This window comes from Cyanistes caeruleus, chromosome 3 (assembly GCF_971803275.1).
Source record: "Cyanistes caeruleus chromosome 3, bCyaCae1.hap1.1, whole genome shotgun sequence".
In the NCBI taxonomy this organism is placed as follows: Eukaryota; Metazoa; Chordata; class Aves; order Passeriformes; family Paridae; genus Cyanistes; species Cyanistes caeruleus.
Window position 1 is genome coordinate 40,206,019 of NC_141703.1, and position 16,539 is coordinate 40,222,557.

Consider the following 16,539-nt stretch of genomic DNA (forward strand, 5'->3'; position numbering starts at 1 on the left):
GCGCCGGGGCCCCGCAGCCGCCCCGGAACGGGGCCGGGCAGGCGGCGGCGCGGGCGGCTGCCTTACCTCGGAGCGGAGCGCGGAGCGGGGGTACACCCGCTTCTCCCAGCCGGGCGGAGGCGGCTCCGCACAGCGGCGGCTTGTCACCTCTCCCGCCGCGACCGCGACGGCGGCGGCTCCTCGCGTAGGGGCGGTCCGGCCCCTCCCTGCCGGGGCCGAGCGCCGCTCGCACCGCCCCGGGGCCGGGCCCGCCCGCCGCAGCCCGCGCCGTCCGGCCGCCGCCGGGGCCGGGGAAGGGGCAGCGGCAGCGCGGGGGCCGGGGCTCCGGCGGGCTGCGGGCCGGGGCTCCGGCGGGCTGCGGGCCGGCCCGCGGTGTTTCGCCTCGGGGACGGGCCCGAGCGTTTCCTCCGCAAAACAACGGGGGCAGCGGCGGGCGGGCGGGCGGTGCTGCAGAGCGGCCAAAATCCTGGGTTTGCGTCGTGTCGTTCGGCTTGCTTTTGACTGCTGGAGCTATGGCGTGTCACCGGTTACCGTGGACGATTTTCTGGAGGAAACAAACGCGTGGCTTGACTCCCAGGGCTTATTCTTCCCGCATTTTGTCCCGAATTCGTGAGCAGTTTCTGTTCCTGTGAACTGTCGTTCGCAGGCAAAATGGGCTCTCTTCCCCTCACCCGCAGCAGGCAGCGCAGGCCCCCGGTACCCCTCTGCCCCTGTTCTCCCACAGGCCGCTGTCCCTGGAACAAGGGTTGGCACCTTCCCCTAAAAGACATGGAATATTCCCCATCCAGCTGCAATGATTCCCGGTTTGCCTCCAGCCCGTCAGACCGTGCTTGTGCTCTTGTGCCAGGTGAAGCTAAATGTGCGGTTCAGCGGAGCTGTTGGAGCACGGCCCGCTCCGGCCGCGCTTCCCCAGCGACCCCTGCCCTGCCGTGAGCCCTGCGAACCCCTGCTCTGTGTGCTGGCAGGGCTGAAGCCTCACCCGCCAAGCACCACAATTCATTTCCAGGCAGCTCAGGTCCCTGAACGGGCTCTCCGGAAAGCCAGGCAACATCCAGGGGTGAGGCCGCAGCTGCCCCATCCTCGAAGGACCTTAACCCCTGCAGGATCCCAATGTAAGGGTGGTGGAGCAGGAAATAAATCGGAAAGCAGCTGCGCTTCAATTTCATCTAAATTCCTTTAGACTGTCCCTGAGGTCTTTCATAAGGATCAGTAACTGAACTGCTACTGAAAAATGTGTTACATTTTGAGAAGGAAAGTGATCCTTTCACCTTAGCCACATCCTTTTGGTGTTAGGAGGCTGAAAAAAAGGACAAAAATAAAATTCCTTTTTTAATTTTTTAATTTAATTAATGAGCAGAGTGACAAATTAATATTTTAAGGCAAATTGGAAACCAGTTCTAACCAGTCTGTTCAAGGTGACCCCATGGTTTAATGTGTTTGAATATACCCAGTGAAAAAAAATTATGGCAATATTGTTCTACTTTGAAAGGGAAATAGAATAGAGTATACACAAAGACAAGCTAGAGCCTAGCTGAGGATGCCACCAGGTCCAGTAAGCACTCTCCCCGAGTTTGTAGGAGGAGACAGTGGCTTTGAAAAGGGTGGAAAATAAAATTTAAAAATCTGCTGCTGTTCCAACATAACCCAATGCTGATTATGGTAGCCCCTAGGTGACCAGAAGCAGCAACAGCAACATCTCTATCTATTCCTTCCCTGCTTTTGTATGATTCTGATCTTGTTGAATGGCAGTTTTTTGAAGGAAAATAAATAAGATTGTGATTTCTTTTTTCCCCTGGCACATTGTTTTTGATCTTCATTAAATGAGGGAAAGCAGAGCTACAGAAATTGTTAAATATGCAAAAAAGCCTCAACAGGATATTCCATCAATAAGAGTTTAGTGCACATACCATAAAACTCAGGCTCTCCTGAGGCCTTCTATTAAGCATCTACTCCCAGAAGCAGGATTAAATGTATTTCAGGCCAAATCCAACACTGTTTTTTACCCTGCTTTTAAAAACCACCCATGAGGTGCCTGTTTTCTTCAGGCAACTTGATGTGCCCATCAACTGGCTTTGAGCAGGCCCCTCTTTCTGAAAATTAACCTGATTAAATTTTGTCGTCCTCTTTTGACTGTGGAGGATGTTATCCTATTTATGACAATCTTTTAGATATAAAGCTATAATGAGTCATATTTTCCCTTCAGACTTTACTTTTTGATTCAAATTGCCACATTTTCTCAAACTTGTATCATTTTTGTTTCCCTCCTCTAGTCATTTGAATGTAACATCCACAATAGGACCCTGTAGACCAGCCAAGCCTCAGCAGTAATGAAGAAAGTGGAATAATTAATGGTGACTTACATATAGAACTTTTGCCAATAAATCCCTCAATGTGATTTGTTTTTGTTGCAATAGCAATTTCATGCTGACTCATGGAGTAGTGGGTCAGTGCCAAGAGCACCCTTTCTTCACCAGCTTTTCCCTGTATGAATTTCATGCTTTCCTAAGTGTCTAGCCAGCACTTTCCCCCATCTTGTTCATTTTGCATACCAAATTGAGAGTATTTTTTAGTGGCAATAGTTTATCAATGTACATTCTGAAGTGGCTTATTGATCTTGCAGTATGGATCATTAATTTTGCATTTTTCTTAAAAAAATTATTTCTCAATCAGTTTAATGAGGCTTAGTCAATATTACCCTACTTGGAAAAGTGCAGCCTAGAAAACTGATGAGAAGGCAAGACAAAGTTAAATACCATTAACTCTTTCATATTTGCAGGGATTATTTTTTCTTATTTGTATTATTAATTGTTACTACAAATGTACCACAAAGACTAAAGGGGCTTTTATCATTTTAAAAAGATGTTTGACTAGAACTATTCCTATTTTATAAAATTATAAAATGATGCTCAGAAATTATGCTGATCTTTTGCTGAAACTTGCCAGCCTCTCTGTCGACTCTTTTAAGAGAATGTGACATCCGTGTTTCTAGTCTCCATTCTTGCCTTCCCTGCTGCACCAGCTCTGTCTCAGGGGCTTGCCCTGAAGCTGCCCACTAGCCATGGAATCCAGGAGAGTCCTAGGAGCTAGCCCTCAGAAGGGGCCAGCACATGTCCATTTTCCACCTGCAGCCATCCCCGCCCAGTGGTGCCCTCATGTGTCTCCACACGTGAATTTCAAACACGGGCATTCTAGGAGTTCCTTCCATTTATGTGTCACTAGAAACCCCGCATACGCAATCTCTATGCCTTGCAGCGCCTTTCTCTCTAGCCTAAAATCAGGTTGGGAATTTCCTACAAGGGAAGGATGTATATGGAATGAAGTAACTTCAGCCCATACTGGCATAATCTGTGTTTTTATTTGCTTTCATGTAAAAATGACTACCAGGAAAATCCAACAGTCTGTTTCAGACCATGGCAAACTCCTAAATTCAGATATGAATTCTCTTTGCCCCTTTATTTTCAAGGCTACCAGTAAAAAGGAACTTTACAAATTACCCTTTTTTGTATCCATCTATTTATGCACAGGGGGAAGGGAAAGTTGGCACGGTTTCACTGACATTATGCCTGTCTCCAGATTTTTAAAAGATTAATTTGCTGTTTCAAAGGCCATCAAGCCAGTTCAAGCCGATGTCATCTTATAAAGAATGGAAAAATTCAGCTGAGTATCAAATTTTCCTGTATGTGGGCACCAATATATGTACATACAGAAGCCATCAGGATTCATAGCTAGGCCATAATTCATTCTTTTCCCTATTTTTTTTTTTTTTTTTTTAATATTAAGGAGAAAACATTAACTCATGCAAGTTAGTTGTATGTTTATTTCTGTATGTTATTATGGATTATCCATTATTATTCCAATGTATTTATTTCCATAAACAATTCACCCAAAATTTGTGCAACACCATCATCCAAGGAAACAAAGTCTGCAAGCTGTTGTTTCTGCACAAGTTTTGCAATGTCTTTTTTTTTCATGTATGCAACATTAAATTTGTTCATACGACAATTGCAGCATCTGCCCCATCTGTTCAGGATGCTCTTGGGAAATAACACTTCAAATACATTCACGATACATTTATTAGGAAGTTTTGCAGTCTTTCATTATTTCAGTACTCAAGGCCATATTGAATCAATAGATTACAGATATACAATGTACCGTGCACTATTAAATTTTCCCAAGGCACAGCCACAGAGAACCAGCCCAATGACGTTGTTCTCATCTTCAGCAATCACAGTAGAAGCTGTCTTATCCCACAGCAGACTGAGCTTTGCAAGCTGTGCTCAGAGAAATGGAGAAGCTGAAGTTGACCAAAGGCCTGGTAGGGACTGGCTTCCTCTTTAGTCTGTAGTGGTACCATATTGCCAGATGATCCTAAGAGAAAACTGTCGCTCTGTGCTTCAAAGGAAGACAGAATACCCCTGACTTTGAAGCAAATTATTTCCCATTTATAGATTCATTAAATTCTTTGGCACTTCATTCACTGTGTGAAAAACCTGTAGAGGACAAGCATCTGAGAAGAGAGATTCTCCATATAATTGTGGAAAATGAGGGCTTCCCACTAATATTCCAGCTCATTTCTAGTGTGTCAGAGTAACCCTCTACCCACAAAGTACAATTGGGCTATTGTGCACCAGAAAGAAGGCTTTCCATACTGTGACAGCCGACCAGCTGAAGCCCAGATATACAAGATTTTAATACATTCATTGTTTTAATGAAGAGCTGTAAATGCAATGAACATGCTCAGGGCAATACAGTGTTCATGTCCTCCAGCAGGACTGCAGAGGTACATCTCCATACTACCTATATATGACTCCTCTCTGACCCTGACTCTTCTCACTTGACCTGTGGCCAAGTGACACTTTGTATTGCATGCACATGGCTAAACTTGCTTCTATGCCCCTTACAGCTGGCCACATTTGTTCTGCCTAGTGTGCACGGTTATTCCCTCATAGAACATGGTGGTATGAGTTTGCATGCTCGGTATTGTCTGACAGCGTGTCATACAATGATGTCATGTGGTAGGTAGCCATTGAACAGGACCAAAGCAAACTACCAGTGCTGAGCCTCTCCTCTTGCCCTACTTGCAGTCTGCTTCTGTATATGTAACATCGTGGAGTTTCCTGATCCCAAGTTTCCTGTTCTATACATACAGCTAACGCAGCCAGATCCCATGTGTAATTCATTGTATTTGGCCTTTTTAATTTGACTTTTTTTGTTGGATTGTGGCTCTCAATGAGATGATTCAGACTCACTGTCAAATGCAGTACATGCTCTGCAGTATTTACTACCATCTGCAAACTTTGCCACAATATTTTATGTTGTCTAAATCATTGATAAAAGTATTAAGCACGGAAATAAGTTTCTGGGGGAAAAAAAATCATTACAATAACTACTTTGTTTATGTCTTTTCATTAACAATAACATCTGGAGATCAAACAGCAAGTCTGTTTTTAATCCGTGTAATGTTAATTTTGTATAATGGAAGTTCTTTTAAATCAAAGTGTTATTGCTGTATTGACTGGGAAGCTTTGAAGGAATCAATGGCTGTCATGTGAACACAGCTGTCTGTAGCACTTGGAATCACACAGTTTTCAAAACAAAGGAGGAAAGAGACACAAGCTCCACAGCAAAAGAACTATAGTAACTACTTTCTTGGATGGTCTGTTGACAGATCTTAATTGTATTTTGACCTCTAATTTTTGCTAATAAGATCCAAAACTAGCAATCTTTTTGCTATGGTTAAGAATAACACCAGTAGTTATTCAAGAAGTTATTTCAAGCTTTTCGAAACTGATGCAACTTTGACAATACTCTTCTGGAATTTCCCACAACCTAGGGAAATGCCTTATTAGCAGCTGAAGACAGATTCTTGCCTAACTCTGTTAGGACTGAAGTTTGATTTCAGCAGAACCTGGCTGCTAACTTTCTTATAGGTGATTTTTTTCCTCCCTCTCTCTCTCACATGGAAATATAATCCCTTTGTTCTAAATACCAAAATTCTGTTGTGCTGTTTACCTACTGTATTTCATGTTGTTACTCGAGGTAAGATTCTTCCTTGCTTTTCCTCCCAACGTTTATGTAAAATGCCCTTTTACTGCATTTAATCCAGTTGCTTGCTAGTACTCCAGCAAGTAACTTTTTCTTTTCTTGCTACTTTTAATCCCTGTCATTAATTACTTTGTTTCCCCACCTGAGTCCTTACAAATTGATTTTCTATTTTCTCATTTCCTCATTTAATTTTTTTAACCAGGGTGGCTTTCTGCCCAGTAAAAGCTTTACATGCTAATGAAATCGTGTCGATCTGCATATACAAGTGGCTATCTTTGAACGACTGACATTTTCTCTTAACGCTTTCTACTTCAAAGCCGTGTTCTTTGTCCTTTATGCTGACAATTAGTCTAAGCTTTGGGTAATTAGCTCTTTAAGAGTTTCACAGATGAATATTGGTGCTACCATTGCCTGTTTAGGCAAATGGAGTGTAATCAGATTCTAATGAGAAATACATAAACAACAGGGTAATTTTTAGAGTGACAATTAACTATTCTTTGTCAAAAGAAGGTCTTATAATGAGTCATTCCCTTTGGGAGGCGGCATACTGCATTAAGAAGCTTTAAAAAGAAAATAATCCTTCTCCTTGAAGTTCATCACTTTTTTTTTTTTTTTTTTTTGGTACTTTTTTTTTTTGTACTTTTTTTCCCCCCCATGCAAACTATCCAGCAAGCATTCTGTGGTTAGAATTAACTAATTTTATTTATTTTCCATCTTGATGCTTTACATATAGATGATAAGCTCTAGCATAAAATATGTTGTCATTTGCCAAGATCCAAATGTTTTGACAACTCATATATAGGAGAACATATTGCAGGGGTGCTTTATCCTATAGTTTTTTAAGGCCAGTAGAGACAAAAGCAATAATCCTACCAGGTGTGCATTAAAATAGGACTTACACCCAGGCCATATTCACCTAATTTCAGAGAATCAAGGAATCAGACACAGTCCTATGGCCATGACATTATATAAAACAGGGCTGAAGTTAGTGCTGCAGGTTCCCTGCTGAAGAAGATGTACCTTTAAAATAACATTCTTTTATTTTTATACAAAACTTCATTGTGTATCTGTGTCACCACATGCCTTTTTAAAATACCATTTCTGTACCTAAATGTAACCAAACCATTTTATTCTTTAAAACGGCAGCTCACATATTTTTAAATATTGTTAGTCCTTGCCAGAGAAGTTTCCTTAGACCCATTAAAAAGGTTGCTAAAGTTCATACTTTACAGTTTCACCTACATCTATTTAATAATTTACAGGGTGGGAATTGCAACACTGAATTCTGTTTCAACAAAGCACTTAACTTTAAGGACTTGTTTAAGTTTATCGCTGTTTTTCAGACCACTTAAGTATGTCTTGAAGTTCCAGTGGAGCCTTGGTATGTTTAAATGGTTTGCTGAATAGAGATGAAATTAATAACACAAGTTTGTTTTCTGTGGTTTTTTGTAGGTTTGGGGTTTGTTTTATTCTTGAAAAGAGATTTATTCTGCAATTTAGAATACATTTTTAGCATTTCTCCTATTAAATGTCTAAGAATGATAGCTGTTTAAGAATTTTGATTTTAAAATTATCCAGGAAAAAAAATGCAAATATTTTAAAGTTTATCATTTGAACTAGAAAATGAATCCAGATATCCAGTCCCTTATAAACTACAGCAATTTTTAAAAATGTGCAAATGACTTTTATAGGGATATGTTCAGTGAATATATAACAGATCCCTAGAGCACAAATTCACAGGAGTTATGTCAGAATTTTATACCTATAGAGTACTTCTGCAAATGAATAAAGTTTAAATAATTTATTTCCTTCTACATGCAATGTACTGACGACCCTAGGTACCCTCCTAACTACCTGAGCCTCAGTTATGGTGTGAAAATACAGGTAGGAGTTTCTGGAAGCGAGACAGTACAAAACCAAGGTAATCATAGAGTCATAGAATCATTTAGGTTTCAAAGAGACCTTTAAGATCCTTAAGTCCAACTCTTCCAAGTCCACCAATAATCCATGTGCCTAAGCGTCATGTCTACAGTCTTTTAAATGCTGTCAGGGACGGTGACTCAACCATTCTCATGGACAGCCAGTTCCAAAGCTTGACAACTCTTTCCATGAGGAGATTTTTCTTTATATCCAATCTAAACCTCCCCTGGCATGCCTTGAGGCCATTTCATCTTGCCCTGCTGCTGGTTGCCTGGGAGAGCAATCCCAACCTGGCTACTCTCTCCTTTCAGGTGGTTGCAGAGAGTGATAAGGTCTCCCCTGAGCCTCCTTTTCTCCAGCTAAAGAACCCCAGCTCCTGCAGCTGCTCCTCGTGGGGCTTGTGCTCCAGACCCTTCACCAGCTTCATTGCTTTTCTCTGGACACGCTCCAGCTCCACAGTGTCTCTTTTGTAGTGAGGTGCTCAGAACTGAACACAGAATTGGAGGTGTGGCCTCATCAGTGCCGAGTACAGAGAGACAATCACTGCACCTGCCAAAGCCATGAGCAGCAGTTTTTTCCAGAATGCTGTGGGAAGCAGTGTCAAAGGCTTTACTAGAGTACAGGCAAACAACATCCACAGCCTTCCTCTTATCTACTAGACAGATCACCTTGTCACAGGATGAGATCCGGCTGGTCAAGGAGGACCTACCCTTCATGAACCAATGCTGGCTGGGCCTGATCCCTTGGCTGTCCCACCATGTGCTGCATGCAGCACATGGTACTCAGGATGGTCTGCTCCATGACCTTCCCCAATATCTGGGTCGTACTCACAGCTCTGTAGTTCCCTGGCTCCTCCTTCCAACCCTTCTTATAGCTGGGCATCACACAGGGTAGCCTGCAGTCAGCTGGAACCTCCATAGTTAGCCAGCAGTGATGGGATGGGATGGGAAGCGATTCAGTGAACGCTTCTGCCAATTCTCTCAATGCCTTGGGATGCATCCCATTGGGGCCCATAGACCTGTGTGTCTCTAAGTGGTATAGCATGTCATTGACCATTTCCCCTTGGATTATGGGGGCTTCATTCTGCTCCTCATCTTCCATCTCAGAGGGCTGGGTGCCCAGAAAACAGCCAGTCTTAATACTGAAGACTGAGGCAAAAAAAGCATTAAGCACCTCAGACTTTTCCTTATCCTTAGTCACTATGTTTCCCTTCACATCCAAAAAATAATGGAAATTCTCCTTAGACCTCCTTTTGTTGTTAATGCATTTATAGAAACATTTTTTATTATTTCATATGGCAGTAACCAGATTAAGTTCTAGTTGGGCTCTAGGTCTTCTAATTTTCTGCCCTGTATAACCTCATGACCTGACTTAATGAAATAAGTAATGTAAATTCTGACATGAAAAATGACTGTTGAAAACAAGAGGCAGCTAACCCATTTAAATGTTTTAATCCATTAAAATAAAATAAAATAAAATAAAATAAAATAAAATAAAATAAAATAAAATAAAATAAAATAAAATAAAATAAAATAAAATAAATCAAAACAAAACAAAAAACAAAACAAGAAAAAAAGCAGAAGTTTCCCAACTGCAACGAAGCAGACTCACAGCCAGGTGGTTCTGGGTGCCCCAGTCCCAGTTGCCATCTGAATTAGGTATTAGCAATCTATCTGCAATCAGAGAGAAAAGGCTCATAGTGGCCAGTTAGGAGCTGCAGATGAGAAAAATCACATTGGGTGACCCTGGCAGAACATGGTGCTGGAACTAAGCAACTATTCGAGCAATACCAGAAGAGTTTTTATTTCCAAATCAATAGAGCAATACAAAGTGAAGCAGCAGATGGGAAAGTGATACATGCTTTCACATCTACATAATTCAGCACTAATGTACAATTCATATAAATGCATTCATGTGCATGAATTCTACACTGCACTGTGAAGAAGCAGTGCATCTGTGGGTTAACTTATCTGTCAGTAAACAGGGAAATCTTGTACTTGATTTCACATCTTGTACAGATGTTACTTATGGAATAGAAATCTGACTTGGCAGCATCCTATTTCTAATCGTGATTTGGCTAGTCTGGACCAAATTTACAGCATGTGGGGTACAAATAGTGCCTTAAGTATGTTGAATGTATGCCTTGACACTTAATTGTCCTTCTCTACTTTGTTTTACAAATCTGAAGAGCATTTTATCTTTGGCTCTTCTCTCATATGTTTTGTTGAGTGTCTTTTTTTTTTTTTTTTTGACCAACATAATGCAAAGGAACTTAACAGTGGAAGTGCTCTACTTACCTAGGTTAAAATATTGTTTATACTAAAAATTTAAGAAGAACCTTATTGGGGGAAAAAATAATCAACAAAACCAACTTTAAAAAATGCACCTGTGAAACTTGTTTCTCCTGGAAGCATTATGTAAACATAGTACTTCACCATGGCAAGTTCTTTAAAATATAAATTCATTTGACTTAATGTTATGGAGAAATCACCCATCTTTAAAGGTATGTTTCTTCTGTATACCAACATATCCTAAGGGAGCTATGTAGGCTTGATATAAGAATATTTCTGTAAGTTCTCATTTGATTTAAAACTTGATTTCAAATCCAGCTGCAGCTAAAAATTTCAACTGTGTGAATTCCTAGGTAATAACAAAAGTCATCAGAATTTAGCCCTTCTAATTGTGTTGTTTTACCTACCATTAGTCCCATTAGTGTGGCACTTGAGTGATCTGAAAAACAAATTCAATCCACTGAAAAGATGATACAAAGTAAGAGTGGCAACACAAGCAAAATGAGTCAGGAAAAATGGATACCAAATCACTGGATAATAAAATAATGCACTATATATAAATTGAGGGAGTTGTTACAGAACTATTTCTGCCACCGATCTTTCTAATAAATTTGGAAAATTGAGGATTATACTGGATTACTAACTTGGTGGAAATCTGAGTTTTGGCCTTCATTTTCTCACTGCCAAAACAAAAGCTGTGGGACTGATATGTTTTTACTTCCAAGGAAAACTACCACAGTAGTTTGAAATACTCAGTGCCATCCTTTTGCTGCATGATCAATACTTCACAGCACTTTGCCTCCTCAAAGTGCAAAGCAAGTGCTATGAATTCAATATAATGTTAGACTAAAGTTTAGTAGGCTAAGGATTATATTCATTTAACAGAATTCTATCAGGTCAGAAATTAAAGTAAATCCTCTTTTTTGTGTTATTGATTAGAACGATGTACGTTCTCTTCTAAGGCTTCTATGCCCACCTACATGTGTCTTGTCTATTTTAATAAGGACTAAAACTAATCCCATAATATCTGATTTCTTCTACATTTTCCCTACCTGAACCATCATAGAATTTGTACATACTTCCTACCAACACTTCAATAAAAAGATTTGTGCCTTAATAGTCTGCATATAAGTTTCTTCTTTGTATTGAATATATATGAATGTGTATATATATATGTCTGTCACACCATCCTTTTCCTTCCTTGTCTTTTGATATGAATTCACATGTCTATACTAAAGGATTTTCCTACTTGCTCCCATTGAGCCTGCAATAAATACAGCAAATACTAGTGGTAAATATTACTGGTTTACTATCTTAGGTATAGGTTTCCTGATATGCTGCCTCACACATCAGGAAGAAAAGGCAGCAATGGCACGTTTCCCTTGAGGACAAGACATAAGAACTGCCTGGATCATGGCCAAACAGCCTTGGCACACACACCACAGGTATATATTCTCAGTGCATCAGGCTGTCTGGGCTCAAGAGAAGTCTAAGCAAAAGGAAGACTTTATTTCTAGGCCCAGTAAAGAAGCTAACAAGCAGCATACTAAGCCAAAGCCAGAAAGCACAGATACAATGATGGATTTGAGAAAACAAATCCAGGGGAAAGATGAATGTGAGTGACAGAGGCTCTGGAAAGAAAACAGTTTTGTCCAGATCTTCATACGTGCTGGGCTGTCTTAAGGATGTATGCTGGATTTGTCCCTTTACTGTATCTTTTCTGTACAGAGGGACACCCCTGCAGTTAGATGAGACAAAAATGTGTATAGGTTGTTTGCTAAAAAAAATATTTTCTAAGCATCATTTTACTCAATTTGCTAATAATTTTCAGCTTGCTTTCAGAAAGCATTTTTCTCATTCCTACTGTGACAATGAGAAGTTGACCCAGGAGATACAGAACCATCTGATTGCAGTCAAAAGGAGTCAAAAGTATCTACTTGCTACATCACAAAAAAGGTTACCTTTGTGGTTCTTCAGGAATTTCTTGTCCTGCTATATTTTTTCATTCCAGCACTCAAGATCAGAATTTTATCTCCCTTTTTTCCTATAGCTGTCTGTACAAGATCATCAGTGCCATTTCATCCGTATATTTAAATCCCCACCTAAAATATTTTCTCTGGTAATATTTTTAATAATATTGAAAGCAGCACCCATATAGTTGTGTGTTCCCACTCTTGCAGATAATGCACAGTTTGCAGCTCTGTACTAGCACTGTAATGTTCCCAGAAGATCCTTCAACATTTGGTACATACACACATAGAGAGAGTCTGATTCATATTCTCAGTGCTTTAGGATAATGAGTTTTTAGACAAACAGAGAAGTGGGTATCTAAAACCATTTCAGGTTCCCAAAGAGACACGTAAATGAAGCCTGTTGTACAAGTTCTCATTTCTCATTGGACAGATCCAGAAAAAAAAAACAACAGAGAAAGGAAAGATTTGGACACAACATTTTATTATGCTGGAATTCTTTCATTCCAAGAGGAATGGTGATACCAAAGTCTTCTTCAAATTGTCTTCTGAATCATGTGAAATGGCAATGAGCAGTGACTGATATTACACTTGCATTATTTACAACCCTTTAAAAGGCAGATTTAAATTATTCTTTTAGTTACTATGGTAATCCAGGAGACCTTTGCAGCCTCCAGCTTTCTGAGTAAGAAATGAACTGTTGCTTCAAAACACTTTCAGTATTGCTACAGAAGATTATTTATGGTGCTCTTTTTTTTTTAATCTTTCCCTTTTATATTTGTTTGGTTGGTAACACATTAGATTTCTGTCATCTGGAGAGGTGAATTCCACATAGTATTTCTGCCACCAGACCTGTAGACAACATGGGTTAAAGACTTTAATCTTCATGTATTAGGATGTAAACCTAGAATTGCCTCATGCCAGATCATACGATCAGGATCATACTCCTGATTAATAAAATATGAGGCAAAAATTTGGAATTTATTGCAATATTACATAAACTTTTTGTCCCCCTTTTCCTGTTTTTTTTTTAAGTCTTCACTGGAGGATTAGCATGGGAGGTAAGATCTAAGTTACTCTTAGATATGTTTTTTATGTTGGAACTTATGAAAAATGTTTACAACTACTACCCTTGAACTTCACTGGATAGTAATAAAAATTGGTAAACTGCTCTAAAATATTGCTCTGTTATTCAATTTTCATGCAACCTGCGTGTAGATAAATAATTTATTTGTTTTTAAAAAAGGAATGGCATAGCTGTGAAAGGTGAGAGGTTGGGAGAGCCATGAGAGCTTTACTCAGAGAGAAGGTGCCATGCCGAGTATTTTGGAACTGCAGGTTTGTGTGTGTCCTCACCATTCTGCCCACACCTTGAATGAAAGCATCAGCAGGATAAGAAAGCATTTCCTGTCTCTGTGCTCCTACACCTGCTTACTGTCCAGATACCCAGTTACTTGTTAGGTGTGGTGAAAGTGGGTTGGAGTTTTGTGATACAGTCTTCAGGGAAATCAGTCTGACATCACCTGTATCAGAGAATGGTCATCCCAGCAATACCAGCTTTCAGACACTACTGACTTGGATTTGATTTGAATCATAGATAAAAGGATTAGCTTGAAACTTGTTTTCTAGCTTATTCTTGTTTCAGTGGCAGTGGATATAATTTGCATTCCTTTCATACTAGGCATAACTCTCAGTGTTGATTAGAAATTATGGTTTCAATTAAAATATATACTTTTAAATCTTCTGGCTGTTGCATTTTTCCCAAGTTTGTAAAGGTAGAGGCTGCTAAGCATTTAAGGAACTTGAGTAGGTTTTGCATTCAAATCACTTTCTTTGTCTGAACTCCTCTATATACCACTTGGAAAAATTCACAAAAATATAACATAACTTTTAAGTTTGTGTGAACAATCATGTTGCAGTGGTAGCCACAATTTCAGGATTTCTGATACCATGAGTTGCTTCTCTGGAATTTAAATCCATTACTCATGCAGCATCAAAATGTAAGTAACATTCATATTGATACAACTCACGTTGCTTAGAGAAAGGCATTGAAATAAAAACTTGGATTTTTCCACCTCATTATGGCCCATTCTTCAATTTCAAACTACTCTAACATGTTCTTTCAAGAGAAAACATACGGAATGAGACCAGATTTTGAGTTGTACATAAATTGTACACATCTTGTTGATCTGAAGGAATTGTTGAACAAGTGAGCAAATATAATTAGAAAATTAATTAGGCTGTGTCTATGCTGGTAGTTTGGCTTGAACCCTTAAAGCAGTTTTGAATCAAATTCCCCAGTCAGTCATACTTGCTGCACATTGTTGCGTAAAAGGAATGGGGCTTGTATATACAAACTGTATTTCCTTCAGCTAAATCTCAAGCCTCACTCCAGGTGCTCCCCAAATGTGCTCCATCCCCAGGCAGGGGTGCAAACCACAGCCCTCAAACCTAACATCAGACAGTTTCTAACCACACATGTGCCAGTGACGTTTGGTGCAGAGCACCCCATTAGACCTATTTGGAGTCAAAACTTCAGGCCACATTTATCGGAGATGTAGGAGGCTCAGCACCTAACAGTGGATCTATTGATCTGCTCCTGGTGCATCATGGTGCTGGCTGACATGCACGTGGTCTCTGTTCTCTGCATGTGCAGGCCTGGTGCAGCCAGAGGAGGGGATGTCTCTGCGTGCCTTTGCAAACCATTGTGCAACCTGTGTTGCTGTGGTTGACTGAACCACAGCTGTTAAACCTTGCCCTGAGACGTGCTGCTGAGCATTGCCCTAACACTGCTACGGGGCTCCTGTGTGCTCAGTGTGCAGGCCAGCTCGTGCCTGCCCACCAAAGCCTGTGTGCCCATCCTCAGGGCGCTGTTCCACATGTGCTGGATGTGATCCTGCACAGAGCTTCCTTAAGAGCAGGAAGATCACCCAAAGATGCCGCTCCCAGGCTCAGGGCCTGTTCCTTTTCCCCTCGGAGGAATGTTCTAATGATGGCATGTGAAATTATACAACGCTATCAGATTTCAGCCAAATCGGACCATAGGTCACGTACAACACAGAGATGTCTGGAAAACAGATGCTCCTTTCTAGCCTTGGTTATCTAAACTTATGTGGTTGATTGCCTTTTTCAGGTTAGTGAATAGAAATCATGGGAAACCTTCACGTAAGGGTTCAAAATAGATGTCCGAAGATGTTTTGCAAACACAATTAAATATGCAACAGCTCTGAAACTACAGTGAATACTTGACACAAAGATTTGTCTCCGTCAATATGCATAATGTTCTCCTTATTGTTGTTGATGAGATATTCAGAATAAAATTCTGAGGCTTATTTTTAAGCCTATTTGTGGATTACTTCCAGCAAGTAGGTTTTATGAAGCAATCCTACCAAAAAGCACACGGTGTAGCTCTTTATAGCAATGTATTTCCTATTCCTCTTTTTTTATAGCTACTTTATAGTCCACCCATCTTATCACATAAAAGGAAAAACACTTTCATTACTGAGAACTGACTTCCATATGAAATAGCATAACTCAATACTTTTCACCTAGGTAGAAAAATTAATCTTCTCTTATTAATAAGAAAAACTGTTTTCATTTTACTCCTTTTTATCAACTGAAGAAAAGATGAACAGAATTCAAACATATGTTCAGTATTTCAGCTAAAAATCTACAAGTGTATTTGAAAAACATCAAATTTCAAACAGGCCAGAAGATAGTTTCTTTCCTGTGACACAAGTTTGAAGGACACTTGCCGGACACTTACACACCCACTTCCTCAGCCAGAAAAACTTTTAGTAACTAGAAATTACAGTTCAAACATACATTTAAGTGCTAAGTACTAATACCCAATATTAAATGCTCAGCAATCTCTACAGCCACAATGCAAAAGAGATTTGCTTTCTCTTTTTCCGTCTTCCAGTTAGTTCAGCTGCTTGCCTACACTCATCTTTCCCTTTCTTATCAGACAAAGAGACGTTGTAAGACTAATATCTATAACAGCTTGTTCAAAAAATAGCTTTTTTCCTGCAGGGTACAGAGGACTGGATGGCCAAGCAGTAAAATTTGCTACTGTGAGATCTATTCCTACAAACTAAATGTGGGAGAAGGGAAGAAATTATTAATCTCCTTTAGAAGATAAATTCTGAACGAAACCTTGAAATACTTTCTAGCATTTCACAGAGTTCCATTTTCATGAAATTGATCTTACTGCTTAAAACATCAAGCAAATAAAAGGAAAAAAATCTTAAGTTAGTAACTCCTGGCTTCCCCAGCCCAAGGCAAGTCATCTTCAGTGTGCTGGAGATCTTGCT

General features: G+C 40.0%; 1 protein-coding gene across 12 annotated transcripts in view; it reads right to left on the reverse strand.

Moving 5' to 3' along the window:
- The window catches only part of MBNL2 (muscleblind like splicing regulator 2), a 106,060-nt gene extending 105,823 nt beyond the window's left edge, over positions 1–237 (reverse strand). For 4 of the 12 annotated variants that reach the window (XM_086880863.1, XM_086880866.1, XM_086880861.1 and 1 more), the window contains exon 1: positions 67–224. The gene's annotated coding sequence lies outside the window, so the exon portion shown is untranslated. Of the gene's footprint in view, positions 1–66 lie in introns of all 12 variants that reach the window. The other 8 variants (XM_086880856.1, XM_086880851.1, XM_086880855.1 and 5 more) reach the window with 5 other exon arrangements.
- Between the last annotated feature and the right edge of the window lie 16,302 nt (positions 238–16,539).